We start from the raw sequence: 15,480 nt of genomic DNA on the forward strand, positions 1-15,480 counted from the left end.
TACTAGTTTTCTATGACGTTTTTTCAGTTTTTTGTTTTTTTGATTTTGCTGGTGTTGTTGTTAATTTACGTCGCACTATAGAGCTGCACAATGGGCTGTTGGCGGCGGTCTGGGAAACATCCCGGAGGATGATCCGAAGGCATCACAATTTTGATCCTCTGTGGAGGGGATGGCATCCCCGCTTCAGTAGCCCGACGACCTGCACGCGAAGTCGAGCACTTTACAGTAGCACAGTTTAACGAGGAGCAATACCGCACACCCTCGGTCCCTACGTAGTCTGATCCAAGTGGCCATCCACCCGCACACTGACCGTAGCCAGAGATGCTTGACTTCGGTGATCTGCTGGGAACCGTGTCTTAACGATCAGTCCATTGCGGGACTTGTTTTTTTTAATTCAAATTTTTATAACAGGTAAGATAACAGTGTGCGGCAGAATAAACATCTGAAAAAAAAGAGCAGAAATTAGAATAAATAATCTAATTCTGAGCGTAGAGTTAGCCGGTTTGAATCCCGCTTTTACCCTGGATTTATCTTCGCACTGTCCTTCTCGGTATTTTATTTTGTTACCGGCGTTGAACAGTCGACCCAATTTTAGGGATTACGACTATTAATCTACAGCTCCGTAGACTTGTAATTTTGAACCCAATCCAGAAGATAAGGGAACTCCTAGTTCTGGAATCGGGGAGAATTTTGTCGTCGTGGATGATTTTTTTGAAGCAAATAATCCGTATTTGCGTTACAAGGAAAGTGAAACCTTCCACGGTTAGCCTAACGTCTAGCGATTATTCTAACTCAAGGCCCGTCTACCACTGTGGATATTTTTCGTTTGTACTGTGGTCGGTATGAGCTGGGTGCTGAGTTCGAATCGACCAGCTATCATTGGAATAGAACCCATGTCACCTTATTAAGAGGCAAGTGCCCTATCCCCTCAGCCACCCTTCTCTGTATTAAAGCAGTCGTTAAACAGCCGACCCAATTCTTTTCGTGGTATTTACGACTCTGAAATGTTCAACACCGTAGCCTTGTAATTTTGAATCCAATCCAGATGACAAGGGAACCCCTGGAACATATATTTGGAGAAAGCCTCCGTTGCTGACTTTTTTGATGAAACTAACCCGCCTTGTAGTTGTATGGAGAGGAAAACCGCAGAAACCTGTCACGGTTAGACTGACTGCAAGGGGACTCTTACCCATGTTGCGTTTACCACAGAAGACCTTCTATGTATTTGACTTTATTTTATTTAACAGACGATCTGATTTTTTTGTGTGTTCAAGACAACTACTGTTTAACTCAGTTGTTTTGTGATTTTTAACCAAATCCAGAAGACAAGGGAACTCCTGGATCAAGTTTTGCGAGAAATTTGCCTACGTGGAGGACTTTATGATGGAACTAACCTGCATTTGAGTTACATGAAAAGGAAATCCATGAAAACCTCCCACGGTTAACCTGACGACAAGGGGATTCTAACCCATGATCCGTCGAACGGGATTGAGTACGCGCGTAGTTGATTTGCGAACAGTTCTTTTTTCCCTTTGCTTTGATATTCCCGTTTTCGAGCGGTCTGATGGTCAAGAAACCGGAGTATTAACTCACAGCTGGGCCGAGGAGGCGCAGTTTCGAATCCCAACTGCGGCAACTTTTCAAAAAAGTTTCTTTTCTTTTTCGTTCGCTTAAATTGCATTATATTATTTTTTAACATTATTTTCCATATTTTAGGGGGTCCTATATGTAGGAAATAAGTTTTTTAAATTGGAAAAATAGCGAAAAATGGGTAAAAACTGGAAAAATCAAGGGAAATTGGTTTGTTTACATTGTTTTAAATTATTTTTACAATATATTCGACAATTTATCATGCTTAAGGTGTTCTGTGTGTAAAATCGAGCATCTTTCTTTGCTAAGGAACTCATAATGGAATAATAATAAAGTAAAATGGCAAGGTGGGGTTCGAATTTCGAAGACGTCAAACAGCCTTAGGTATTAAGTTATGAAATATTTACCCCGACCTGCCCCAATTTAGGGCATACGGGTAAATGTTTATTAAAATCAAGAAAAACAGAAAAGTACATAAAATACAAAAAGTAACATTACAGAGTAACATTATGTAAACATTACAGAGTTAAGTACAGAGTAACATTAAATATTAAGCTATAATTTTTGAGCTCGGACCCTAAGTTGGGGTCCGTGGTGCAAACATGCCTGCCGGAGGAATCTTTTATAGGTGAATTAGGGGGAGGGCATTGTGGGCCCAAAAGATTAATTGCATAGTTGACCATGAGAAGGCTTTTGATGCGAAATTGTGGCAGGCTTCACGTGTTCGAGAGGTCGGGAGGTCAAGGCACCGGACTAGTAACTCACGGTTGGAGCTAGGGGTCGCAGGTTCGAATCCCAGCTGCGGCAATTTTTCAAAAAATTTTCTTTTTTTTCTACCTTGATATTAAAAGGGAGCTAGGGGGTCTCGAAATTTGAACCTTACTCGCGCCATTTCATTTTTTTTATTCATTTTTCTTTATTATTCCATTAAGCTTTCTTTGCTGGATTTCACACCCAGAACACCCCACTCATGCTAGAATATTCAAAATGTTGCAAAAGGAGTCAAAAAAGAGCAACTAAACTGATTTTCCTAGATTTTTCCAGTTTTTTCCCATTTTCCCAATTAAAAGAAATTATTTCCTACATAAAATAATCTCCAGAATATCGAAAAACACATTAAAAAATAATCTAACGTTTTCTTTTCCAATGGCAGGCACTGAATTTTATTCTTTGCCTATGAAGATGCCAGAATTGTTGCTCATTTATCGTTACCCAGTGGGCACCTGTGAACCATATTCACACATCACACACACACAACAGAGGACAGCACAAGGAGAGGAGGAAAGATCCATGCACAGAGCGGGATTCGAGCCCGAAGCCAATGGCGTTGCAGTCAGGAATAATACAATGTAAAATAAACAAAAGGGGAAAAAAAGAAAAAATTTTTGAAAAAGTGTCCGTCCCTGGGATTCGAACCCAGGCCTCCAGCAGCAAACTTGCTTGTCCGGAGTCTTATCACCCAATCCACGGTGATACGTGAAGCCTGCCACCACAATTTCGCTTCAAAAGCTCTCTCCTCTCATCTTCCCAATATACCTTTAGGGGCCCACTGAGGTCCCCCTAATTGGCCTATAAAAATTCTCTTCGTCAGCCATGTTTGGACCATAGACCCCTACCTAGGGTCCGAGTTTGAAAGTTATACCTTGATATTAAAGGGAGCTAGGGGGTCTCGAAATTCGAACCTTACTAGCGAAATTTTTATTTTTTTATTCTTCTTTTTATTATTCCATTACGCTTTCTTTGCAGGATTTCACACACAGAAAACAGCCCATGCATGCTAGAAATATCGAAAAACACATTAAAAAAATAATATAATTTAAAATAAACAAACAAACAAAAAACGAAAATTTTTTGAAAAAGTGTCCGACTCCGGGATTCGAAACCAGGACCACTCCCTCCAGCAGCGGACTTGCTTGACTGGTGGCCTACCATCCAGTCCACGGTGATATGTGAAGCATACCACAGTTTCGCTTCCAAAGCTCTCTCCTCTCATCTTCGCAATATACATTTAGGGGCCCACTGTGACCTCCCTAATTGGCCTATAAAAATTCTTTTCGGCAGCCTAGTTTGGACTATCGACCCCTACTTAGAGTCCGAGTTTGAAAATTGTACCTTGATATTAAAGGGAGCTAGGGGATCTTAAAATTTGAACCTTTCTCGAGCCATTTTATTTCTTTATTCTTTTTTTTATTATTCCATTACGCTTTCTTTGCTGGATTTCACGAAACAGAAAGCACCCCAAGCATGCCAGAATATCCAAAATGTTACAAAAGAAGTGGAAAAAGAGCTAAAAAACTGATTTCCTGGATTGTTTCTTTTTTTTTCCATTTTCCCAATAAAAAAAAATTATTTCCTACATGCAGGACCCTCCAGAATATCGAAAAAAACATAAAAACAATAATATAATTTAAAATAAACAAAAAAAGAAAAAAATATATAATTTTTTGAAAATTTGTTCGTCTCTGGGATTCAAATCCAGGACCTCTCCCTCAAGCAGCAAACTTGCTTGTCTGGTGGCCTACCTTCCAGTCCACAGTGATACGTGAAGCCTACGACAGCTTCGCTTCAAAAGCTCTCTCCTCTCATCTTCGCAATATACCTTTAGGGGCCCTCTGTGACCCCCCTAATTGGCCTATAAAAATTCTCTTCGGCAGCCTTGTTTAGACCATAGACTCCTACTTAGGGTCTGAGTTTGAAAATTATACCTTGATATTAAGGAGAGCTAGGGGGTCTTGAAATTTGAACCTTTCTCGAGCCATTTTAATTTTTTATTCTTTTTTTTATTATTCAATTACGCTTTCTTTGCTAGATTTCACACACAGAAAACACTCCATGCATGCTAGAATATCCAAAATGTTACAAAGGAAGTCGAAAAAGAGCAGATAAACTGATATTCCTGGATTTTCCCAGTTTTTTCCCAATTTCCCAATAAAAAAAAATTATTTCCTACATGCAGGACCCTCCAGAATATCGAAAAACACATAAAAAAATTATATAATTTAAAACAAACAAAAAAAGAAAAATATATATAATTTTTTGAAAATTTGTTGGTCTCTGGGATTCGAACCCAGGACCCCTCCCTCCAGCAGCGAACTTGTTTGTCTGGTTTCCTACCATCCAGTCCACGGTGATACGTGCAGCCTACCACAGTTTCGCTTCAAAAGCTCTCTCCTCTCATCTTCGCAATGTACCTTTATTGGCCCACTGTGATCCCCCTAATTGGCCTATAAAAATTCTCTTCGGCAGCCTTGTTTGGGCCATAGACCGCTACTTAGGGTTCGAGTTTGAAAATTATACCTTGATATTAAAGGAAGCTAGGGGGTCTTAAAATTTGAACCTTTCTCGAGCCATTTTATTTTTTTATTATTCCGTTACGCTTTCTTTGCCGGATTTCACACACAGAAAACACCCCATGCATGCTAGAATATCCGAAATGTTACAAAAGAAGACGAAAAAGTGCAAATAAACTGATTTTTCTGGATTTTTCCAGTTTTTTCCCATTTTCCCAATAAAAAAAAATTATTACCTACATGCAGGACCCTCCAGAATATCGAAAAACACATAAAAAAAATATATATATTTACACCACTTTTAACTATCTAAAGAATAGATATATTTTAAAATCTTACCTTAATTAAATTTTTCCTGTTTATTAAGTTTTAATAAAAGGGAAAAATAAGTAAATTGCCACCATCTAAAGTAGAATGTATTGATTTGAACATATTGCAAATATTGCTAAGTCCAACAAACTGGGTCACATAGTAAATACATAGTAAACTTTAGGGTCCTCATTGTGTACCCCCTATGGGACCTATAATTATTTCCTTTTTTAGGGTACACTATTCTATGTGAATATAATGCGTGGTGCAATTAAAATATTATGGGTCAATATTAAAGTTCCATATCACGCCTTGCGTTAGTATTGAAAAATTACTTAGAACGTCCCCGTTTCAAACTATTTTAGAAGACGAATTTCCTCAAAATAAAGCCTCTAAGAACACTCTTTTAGATATACATACATAGTAAACTTTAGGGTCACGTTATGTACCCCCTATGGCACCTATAATAAGTTCCTTCGGTAGGGTAATACAATACGTGGTCCAATTAAAATATTATGGGTCAATATTAAGGTCTGATATCAGGCCTTGCGTTAATATTAGACGGAGATATAGGACCATATTTTTATACAGAATATTGATTGAAATTTTTTGATTTAAATGCTATTCAACACATTATTATATTTATAAATACATAGTAAACTACAGGGCCACATTGTTGCGTTTTTAATGATGATTTTTAATGATGATGAGTGATTTTCTATGTCTGACTTAGAACTTTAAGACAAAAAACAAAAAAAAAGCAAAAAAGATTTTGTTTTATTATAAGCATTTTTTATCCTACATTTTTTTTGTTTCTAAATAATGATTTTTTATGAAGACTTTACATTTTTTGGTCTACAATTTTCGTTAAAAAGCTTTTTTTCAAGATTAAATTACATGACATTGTGTGTCACTGTATACTTTTTGCATATTTTATTTTTTGAAGTTCTATGATTGAAAAAAGTATGGAATGTAAAGTTTAAACTGATCTTTCATATCAAATCATTAAATTTATTGGAGCGATTTCAGAGGTAACAGGTCTTAACTTCAAAAAGAAAATATGATACATATTTTTTTCCTGTTTATTTACGAATATTTTTCCGGTGTGTTTGGGTTGCTCTTTCTTTTTAAAAAAGAAATTCCATTTTGTTTTGCTTGCATAAGAAAGAATATTAAAAATTTTTCTTTTTTAAATTTAGTAAGCAGCTATATAAAGTTGGAAACATTACAATGGTACAATCAGGGCCGTTTTATCCATTAGGCACTGTAGGCAACTGCCTAGGGGCCCCGCCACGTTCAGGGGCCCTGTGCTACAGAGAAAAAAAATTGACAATGTTTCTAAAACAGTAAAAATTAATTCGAAATTTCAATGACGATTGTCTTGCTCTGTACATTGCATCGACGCTATTTTAGTACATTTCTGAGCGCATTCCAAATTAGATATTAATATTATGGTAGTTTGTTCATATATAACGCAGTAATATAATCGCAAGCAATTTTATCGCGGTTATTTTAACGCCGACTAATCAGATGACTATACAGCAAGAGCAGCTTTTTTAACACAACACGCTTGAAAAACGCGCAAAATTCTGCGTTCTGAATGCACAGTTACTGTTCTGCTACCTACCATAGGTATGTATATTCTATGGCCAAGCTACCAAAGAGTATGTAAAAATAAGGTTGGCAGTACTGATTCTTTCGTCGCATGACTGGAGAATTCCCCGATCCGCTAAATACATACGTTGTATTGTGTCATAGACAACATTTTTGAAACATTTTTAATGTAATCGGTGAATTTTCACTACGTGCAATTTGTTTGCGAGTTTTACGGCTGTGAATGAAAAGAGAGTTTTACAGTTTGTGTTTCAAAACTTACGAATTTAGAGCTAAGTATTGGATATTTATTTATAAAGACTGCAGAAGTGCTTCGGGCTTCGAGAAAATCTGTGAAACGACGAGTAAAAACCCTTGAAGTGTAAACTGAAGTTAAAATTACTATACGTAAGTTTTATTATTTTTTTCATATTTTATTACGTAATACAGGACTTGACAAATGTGAAGTTTAAATTCATTGGCCGTAATGTCAATTGAAAATGATGTATTGGGAAAGGTTAACTTTCAGGATGTCTTGAACGATTTTGTAACAAAAAAAGTTAGAAGAGTTAATATTTAAGCTTATTGTATGATTTTTTTTAAATGCATATATTAATTACTTATATTCTTTTCGTTTGATTCAATATTTTTATTGAATAATGTGATAATATATCTATGTAGTAAAAAACAGCGTAATTATGAATAAAGTGTTGTGTTAGCGAAAAAATATATTAGGAAGTTAGAAGACGGTAGGAGGGGGGGGGGAGACAGGCATTGCCTAGGGGCCGCGACATGCATAAGCCGGCCCGAGTACAATGAAGAAATCTCCAGTGCAACTGATGATCGTGTTGCTTTGCTAGCTGTCATTCGTCTTAGATAACAACGTCCTCTATAAATCGTTGAGTTCGTGGATTCCTAAAAGCTATTATTTTCTGTAAACTTTATCCTATCACTTGTCCCTATTACTATTCTTCCCCCAGTGGACTGATTGCTAAGACACGGTTCCAACCGATAACCGATGTCCAGCCGTAACTGGCTGCGGTCAGTGTTCAGGTGGGTGATCACTTGGATCAGTTTGTGTAGTGTGTAGGGACTGGGGTGTGCGGTATTGGTCCTCGTTAAACTGTTTTACCGTAAAGTGCTCGACTTCACGTGCAAGTAGTCGGGTTACCGAAGCGGGGGAGCCATCCGCAGCTGAGGATCATAATTGCGATGGCATGTCTCCGGATTATCCTCAGGGATGTTTCCGGATCGTCGCTAATAGCCCATTGTGCAGCTCTAGTTCGACGTAAATTAACAGCAACAACAACAACGTACGACGTAAATGTACAACAACTACAACCTATCACTCGTTCTGCGATAAGCGAGCTATAAGCAAAATACTTTAAAGAGTTCCAAAACTGCACGCGGGTTATAATCAATTCTACCATCATTTTTATACGAAAGTAGGACTTTTAAAACGCAGAGCTATAAGCGATAAGCAGAGAGCTCGCAGCACTTAACTATACTCAACTATACTCAATACTCAAAGTAGGACTTTTTAGGTATTGAATTTCGGTTGGAAAAATTTTAAGGTATAAACATTTATTATTCCGCATTTTGTAATATTCTATGCTTGTTAACTGTAGTTAAGTAGTAAACTTTGGATGATTCTAAACTATATTATTAGTTATGAGATTTGCCAATTGTTTCAGCGGAATTTTCAGTGGCGTGATGTTTACGGCTAAATTGGTTACGAAGCAGATTTTTGTGAATATTTTCCACGCTGTATTTAAGTCCTGTCCGCTATAAAATGACGCCTGCATTATAAACACCACATTTTAGCAACGTTGCGAGGAGTTAAGCATGCTGACATTTCAATTCTGTTACTCAGGGTGAAGCCTCTTAATTGTTTGAGCGTTTGTTTCCTCATAAGTAAGGTGGTCTCCGAAGCAAGGAATAACTTTCAACTGTTTTTAATTACGCAACAATCTCTGTTTTGTGTTTATTTGAGAAAGGATAAACCTCTTTACACGCTCAGGGTGCGTAGCGTTTGTAAAAAGTACTTAAAGCTGCATTTTTCATTGGATGTTTTTAAAAAGTGCTTAATATTTCACTTTTCCAAAATGAGATTTTTCCTTTACCGTGTTAAATTTCGCTACGAAGTATGCAGAGACACTTCACATTGTTCTATTCAACGTTTTCGCAATTAATTAAACTCCAATCTATTTCCGCATATCGTCAGTCCGTAGCATATTAAAATGCCATTCGATTTATATGAGTAAAAAATTGTGACAATTGTCTAAAACAATGCCAAAATTTTTTGTTGAATGACGGTTAGAACTAGATAAAATCGTCAATTGTTAAACACTTTCCAATTCTGCCTAATTGGGATTTTTTCAACGTGCTTTTGAAAAATATTATTTGAGTGCTTGAAAAGTGCTTAAAGGGTGCTTATTTTCTTGTTGAATAATTTGGCAATGCACCCTGACGCTTGATTGATTCTTTTTAATCAAAGTAATAAAAAGGTCTTTTGAGGCATTACGCTTTGGCTCTTTTATCTGTTAATTTAGCTCTGGGTCGGGCTGGAAGTTTGGGACCCAGGGGGAATTTTCCCGCTCAGTCTTGGCAACTTCTGATCCCTGTAAACTTCTACATTAAATATTTCCTATTAAAAAATGTGGCACCTCGGCTATTGTAGTTGGCGTGGCAGATCGCAATAGAGAAATGTCATCAGAGGGGGACTTCCCAAGGGCTGATTTTGCTCTGGCAAAAAATCCGGATTTTTCGGTAACAGTGATCCTGCAGTTACCGGAGATCGAAAGTTCAGACGTTTTAAAAAATCGTTGATCACCGAAGTTTCCGGAAATCAAATTTTCAAAGGTGGTACTTAAAAACTCAGTTTATTTTATTTGTTTATAAGGGAGAGCCAGAAAGATACTTTATAAGCTTATATTCATGATTAATATTCATTTTTTATCCGTAAATAGTTATTATAATCATAAACTCACGAAAGATAGACATGTTTGTAAATTTTAATTACTTCTCCAGGTATGTGTAAAATTTCAAATACATTTTAAGTAAACTAAGAAATATTCAGAAAAAGAAAAAAAAAACTTGTTTTAAATTTAAACTCAAGAAATTTTCCGGAATTTCGACTTGGGCTCACAATCACCCCTGCTTCCCTGAGGTGCCTTTTAAAAAAGTAAAAATGTCCTCAATTTCTTGGAAATGTTAATAAAGCGACATTGATTTCACATAGTAACTTGATTTTTGTAAATTATATAAAATTTAAAACATTATTAAGCCAAATATTTGATATTCAATGACACATGACACGATTCTAGTTAGACAAACACATGACACGATTCTAGTTAGTTCTTTTTCCAAGAATATATTTTTTTTTTTGGTCATTCAATATTTAAATTCCCTAGAGCAAAAATGGTTGTCATAAATTTTTTGCTGAGATCTCAGCGGTCTGTTTAGAAGAAATTTGGGTCCATTAAGAAGAAATTTGAGTCCCTTAGAAATTTGAAGAAATTTGGGTCCCTTACAAAATATCTTTTCATAAAAACGAACCCTTCTCAAAATATTTTAACTTAAAAACGGACCCTTCACAAAACAATTTATCTTTTAATCGGACCCTTCACAAATTTGTTTATCTTCATTATTGTTTTGCTTGTTGTTATTGTTAAACTTTTCCCGGGTAGGGGGGAGGCAGATGTAAGTTTTGTCTTCGGCTGACACTTCTTTCTTTATTCGTCCGAAATTAATATTCTGCTTTTAGCAGTGTAGGCTAAATGCCAAATATTTGTATGTTGCATCCCTAATTTAGTAGCAGTAATTGCTGTTTATTTTTGAAAATTTAATTTTTTTAATTATAATTTTACAGTGTTGAGCATAATCTTGTATCTATTTACAATTTAAAAACTTCTTGAAAAAGGTTTTTGCAATTGCAGGACCCTATTTGCACAAATTCACAAAAGCAGGACACTAGTTGAAAGAATGTGACTTAACGTTTATATTATATTCACAAATTACAAGTCATTTTTTCACAATTTTGCAAAAACAGGACCTTTCACAAAATGTTTGGACAGACCCCTGATGACAAGGGAGAAGGTATGAGTAAAGGGAGAAGATAATGCAGGGAGGACGTCTCCCTGCACGGTTGCCACTCCACAGGGAAAATGCAGGGAATTTTGAATGTTTCATTTTAAACTGTGCAAATACAGGCATTTTNACAGGCAATTTTTTTTTTTTTTACAAAATGTTGACCTTTCAATGTGCAAATTAAGATTTAAAGATAGTTCAGCCGTAGGTACTATACTATTTCATTTTCTGTATAATTTTTTTTATTTTTTTATGTATGTTGAACTGTTCTGTATTTCTCTAAGTTTTTCCAGCAATTGAAACTAGTATTAGTTATCTTAATATAAGATCACACATTTGCACAGTTATTTTGTGTTTCCTCTTTATGTATTGTGTATGGAAATCACGGGAACTTCTTTTCCAGATTTAAGTGACAACCGTGTCCAGTGTTTATTACCTGGACATGGTTGTCACTCAAATCTGGCAATCTTATGTGTTGTTCACATTGTCACAACACATAAAATTCAATTTCACCTGAAGAAGGCGAAATTGAAATTTATGTGTTATAATAATGTCGTTTTAATACAAAACATTGGAGTTTAAAAATTACGTGAAAAATGCAATGATTTGTAGTGAATTAAACGTGTCTTGAAAAGTGAGTTCTGAAATTGATAATCATTGTATTCTAATAATTCGAAATTTAGAAAGCCACGTCACTGGAAAAAAAAAAAAAAATCTATCATCATATTGTGTGAAATTATTATGGACTCTTGTATTAATAACATGATCATTAGTTGCGCACTAATGATAAAATTTCTTTTCATAAATGTCAAAAGAATATTAACATATGCATAATTTAATTTCCAGAAAAAAAATTTTTCTCCAAAATTCAATAGGACACAATTTAATAATATTTTACAAATAAACATTTAAAGGCTATTTTCAAGATACAAATTTATTTATTTTAAAACAATAAGTACACATGTTTAGTGCTAGCAATAATTAATTAGGGTTGGGGAGGCCTGGGTTATAGGCTCAAAGGAGTAAATCTTTCATCAAAAGGGCCAACTTCGTTTCGAATGAACACTGTAGGTTATATCCTGTTTAGTCTATAGACTAATTGTATTATATTGAAGACTAATTTTATTATCTTTTATACTCTATAAACTAATTGTATTATTTTGTAGTTTGTAGATTAATTAAAAACTAGTATTAAAATTCTTTTTTTATTTCTAGTAAAGATGTCCATTACATTGGACCATATTAACCCTTTTTTTGACCTAAATGCCCATTTGGAAGATTTAAATGTGGCACCCACTGCAACAGGTGGTACAGGCATCAATAATATGCAGCAGTTTCCTCCGCCATGTCCTACCATTCCACAGTAAGTTATTTTAATAACCATTATTTGATTATTAAGGAATAGAATGTTGTGTTTTGTTAAAATTCTTTATGATAAATATATAAAAATGAAAGATTTGTTTCATTATTAAACAAACATGGCAAGGAAAAAATCCAGTGGATTTTACGAAATTCTATAAATTTCATGATAATTGCTGCATAATGTGCTAAATATTTTTCATATAGAGAATTTTACAGTCATCAAAACAGAAAAACTGCAATATTTTCCAGGTATGATTGACATTAAATGAACTTGAAATGTTATGTATTATGTTTACGCATAATTTTGAATAGTAAAAGGTATTTAATTCATTAATGTTATGTTTATGTTAAAAAGTATCTGGATAACGAAAAGAATGAACAAGTATGTTGAATTTTTGAACTTAAAGCTTTTTGAAAAATTGTGTTGGCAGAATTTTTTCAGTCTTTCTTCGACTTACCTCTCTAGTACTAACTATATCTTTCTTCAAGAAACTTTTATTAATAACAAATACAGTTAGACCTCGATATAAGGTCAACCGCATGTATAAGGTCACTTTAATAAAGTCCCGGTTGACTGAATAGGAATTATTTGTTACAGATTATCGGATATATGGTCAAGTTTCAAAAGTTGTTATCGCTTATAAGGTCATTTTTATGAGGCATAACATGGTGTCCACCACATACATAGAAAATTGTTTTCGTAATGCAGGTTTTGAGAGTTCTCTGAATATCATTAATGGCGAAACCGTGGCCATGCCATTGAAGAGGAGGCTGTATATGGTTTGACTGATGAGGAAATTGCCACCACTTATGAAGCTACAATTTCTGAAATTATTTTACAAGTTTCAGAAGTTGTGGACAGTGATCCTGAGACTGTAGCTGTAACCCAAAGGAAAAGCTTCAATGCAATAAATGTCAAACGAAATTTTGTTACAAGCCATGAGGGCGCTGAGGAACATTTTGAGAAGTTACAAAATCTAGAAAACATTGTTCGATAATAATAGATTATTTTAAATAAGGTTAGATGTATGTCTATAAACTTTGAGGAAATTTGTAAACAGCTTTATTTTAAATTAGTTTTTTGTTCAATAATCTAACTTTCTTTAATTTATTAATTCTGTTAAAATTTATTGACTTAAATATTTAATTTATGACCGATTGTTTTCGTTTGTATTACCGTTTTTAAAAATCATTATGTGTACTATTTACGTGCTTAGTTATGAACTGCTAATGAATCTGTTAAAAGGTCACCACGCTTATTAGGTCACTTTTGCAATGTCCCTTAGGGTGACCTTATATTGAGGTCTGACTGTATGCATGTCCGACGGAGAAATCACGCTAAGTGGACTGGTCAAAAAAGGATTACTAAATGCTTGTTTTCAATTCAAGATTCCGTTGTTGTAATAAATAATATTCTATTAAAATTATAGGATTTTCAAAACTACGTGGAAGTTAAAAGTATTAAAAGTAAATAAAAAATAGAGAAAAAATTTCTGCAAAGAAGAAAACCAACTGAAAAAATTATGTCACTGGGGTCATTAGTATTTTTTAGTTTTTGTAGCATGTGCATCCTTCCCACATGCTGAAGACTAAGCATTTTACAATTTGTTCTTTAGTTGTTGACTAGGAGACAGACCTTAGAATTGCCAGGTGCAACTGTCAGCCTCACTACCTTGGAGGATGTTGACGATAATAGTACTGCCATCACTGAGGGACCAGCGATCAGTGAATTGCAAAATGACGAAACCAGACAAATCTACTCTACTTACTTTAATGAAGCTGCAAACTAACAGGTAAAAAAGATTTTCCTCTTTTTTTTCTGGTTTCAAATTTCCCTAAAAATTTGAGTGCAATATGCTTTCAGGGTTGCCACTCCACAAGGAGAACAGAGAATTTTTAATATGTACAGGGAAAAGAGAGGGAATTTTTTTGCTTCTCCAGATTCGAGTGGCAACATTTCATGTTAAGAGATAATCAGCTTAAAAATTTCATATTAAACATGTAAAATACAACAATAATTGATAGTTGACTCACTGGACCAAACATGTGTTTCATGTAAATAGATATTTAACGTTATGCAGTTTCGTGTTAATGAGGTTCAACTGTATCATAAATCTATTCTAATTATATTTTTTTATCTGATCTCTTTTTAACGTATCACCAATCTTACTCACATGATAATGAAATGACATATTTGTGAGTCTTGATTTTTAGGATATTTATTTGATATTTGTATTCTCTGGGTCATATTGTTTGATTTATAATGTTTATGATATTGTATTGTGGTGCAAATTGATGTTATTTTTAGCTGATCTCTTTTTAGCATATAACTAATCTTATATACAGGACAATGAAATTACATATTTGTGATTCTTAATTTTTAGGATGTTTATTTGATATTTGTATACTCTGGGTCATATTGTTTGATTTATAATGTTTATAATATTGTATTGTGGTGCAAATTAATGTTATTTTTAGCTGATCTCTTTTTAGCATATAACTAATCTTATACACAGGATAATGAAATTATATATTTGTGATTCTTAATTTTTAGGATGTTTATTTGATATTTGTATTCTCTGGGTCAAATTGTTTGATTTATAATGTTTATGATATTATATTGTGGTGCAAATTGGTGTTATTTTTCAAATTTAACTATGCCAGGCTTTATATGATTTTTTTTAAATATTTGAACTTCTCTAGTAAGTAAATTTACTTTGTTTGATTTTGCACGAATCTCACATTAAAGAGAAGTAGTTGTTTATTCTCTCTATTGTATTTACGGAATGGTTGTTGTTTTGATAGTTATATGAATAATTTTTCAAATATTATTTTACTATTAATATATTGTAAATATTAATATATACTCTTAATATATACTATTAATTTAGTATCAATATATACTTCAACTCTTTTCTTCCTTTTTTACTCTGTTTTTTTAAGTTTAAAATCTATAAATATGAAGAAGCAGAGAATTACAGTTTTGTTTATATTTTCAATTAATGTTATTATAATGCTTTTTTAATTCTATTGTTGTGTTTTTGACTTAAGACTTATTCTATTTATTTTATCAATTTGAAAGTCCAGTTTATATTTTTATATTACTCATTTAAGAAGAAATAAAACAACTTTAAATTACTACATATATCTGACTGTATGTAAATATTTGCTTTTGTATTTTTCTTTCCAGCTAGTTTATTGCTTCCACTCTTTTCTTTCTTTTTTACTCTGTTTTTTTAAGTTCAAA

At 33.9% G+C, this 15,480-nt stretch overlaps 1 long non-coding RNA gene across 1 annotated transcript; it reads left to right on the forward strand.

Moving 5' to 3' along the window:
- The first annotated feature begins 8,201 nt into the window (after window positions 1-8,201).
- On the forward strand, window positions 8,202-15,378 carry LOC122272792 (uncharacterized). Its single transcript, XR_006227278.2, has 4 exons — window positions 8,202-8,356; window positions 12,087-12,234; window positions 13,850-14,026; window positions 14,098-15,378. It is a non-coding gene; the product is annotated as an uncharacterized lncRNA (long non-coding RNA).
- Window positions 15,379-15,480: the final 102 nt, after the last annotated feature.

The sequence above is a fragment of the Parasteatoda tepidariorum genome, chromosome 10 (genome assembly GCF_043381705.1).
Source record: "Parasteatoda tepidariorum isolate YZ-2023 chromosome 10, CAS_Ptep_4.0, whole genome shotgun sequence".
NCBI lineage: Eukaryota > Metazoa > Arthropoda > Arachnida > Araneae > Theridiidae > Parasteatoda > Parasteatoda tepidariorum.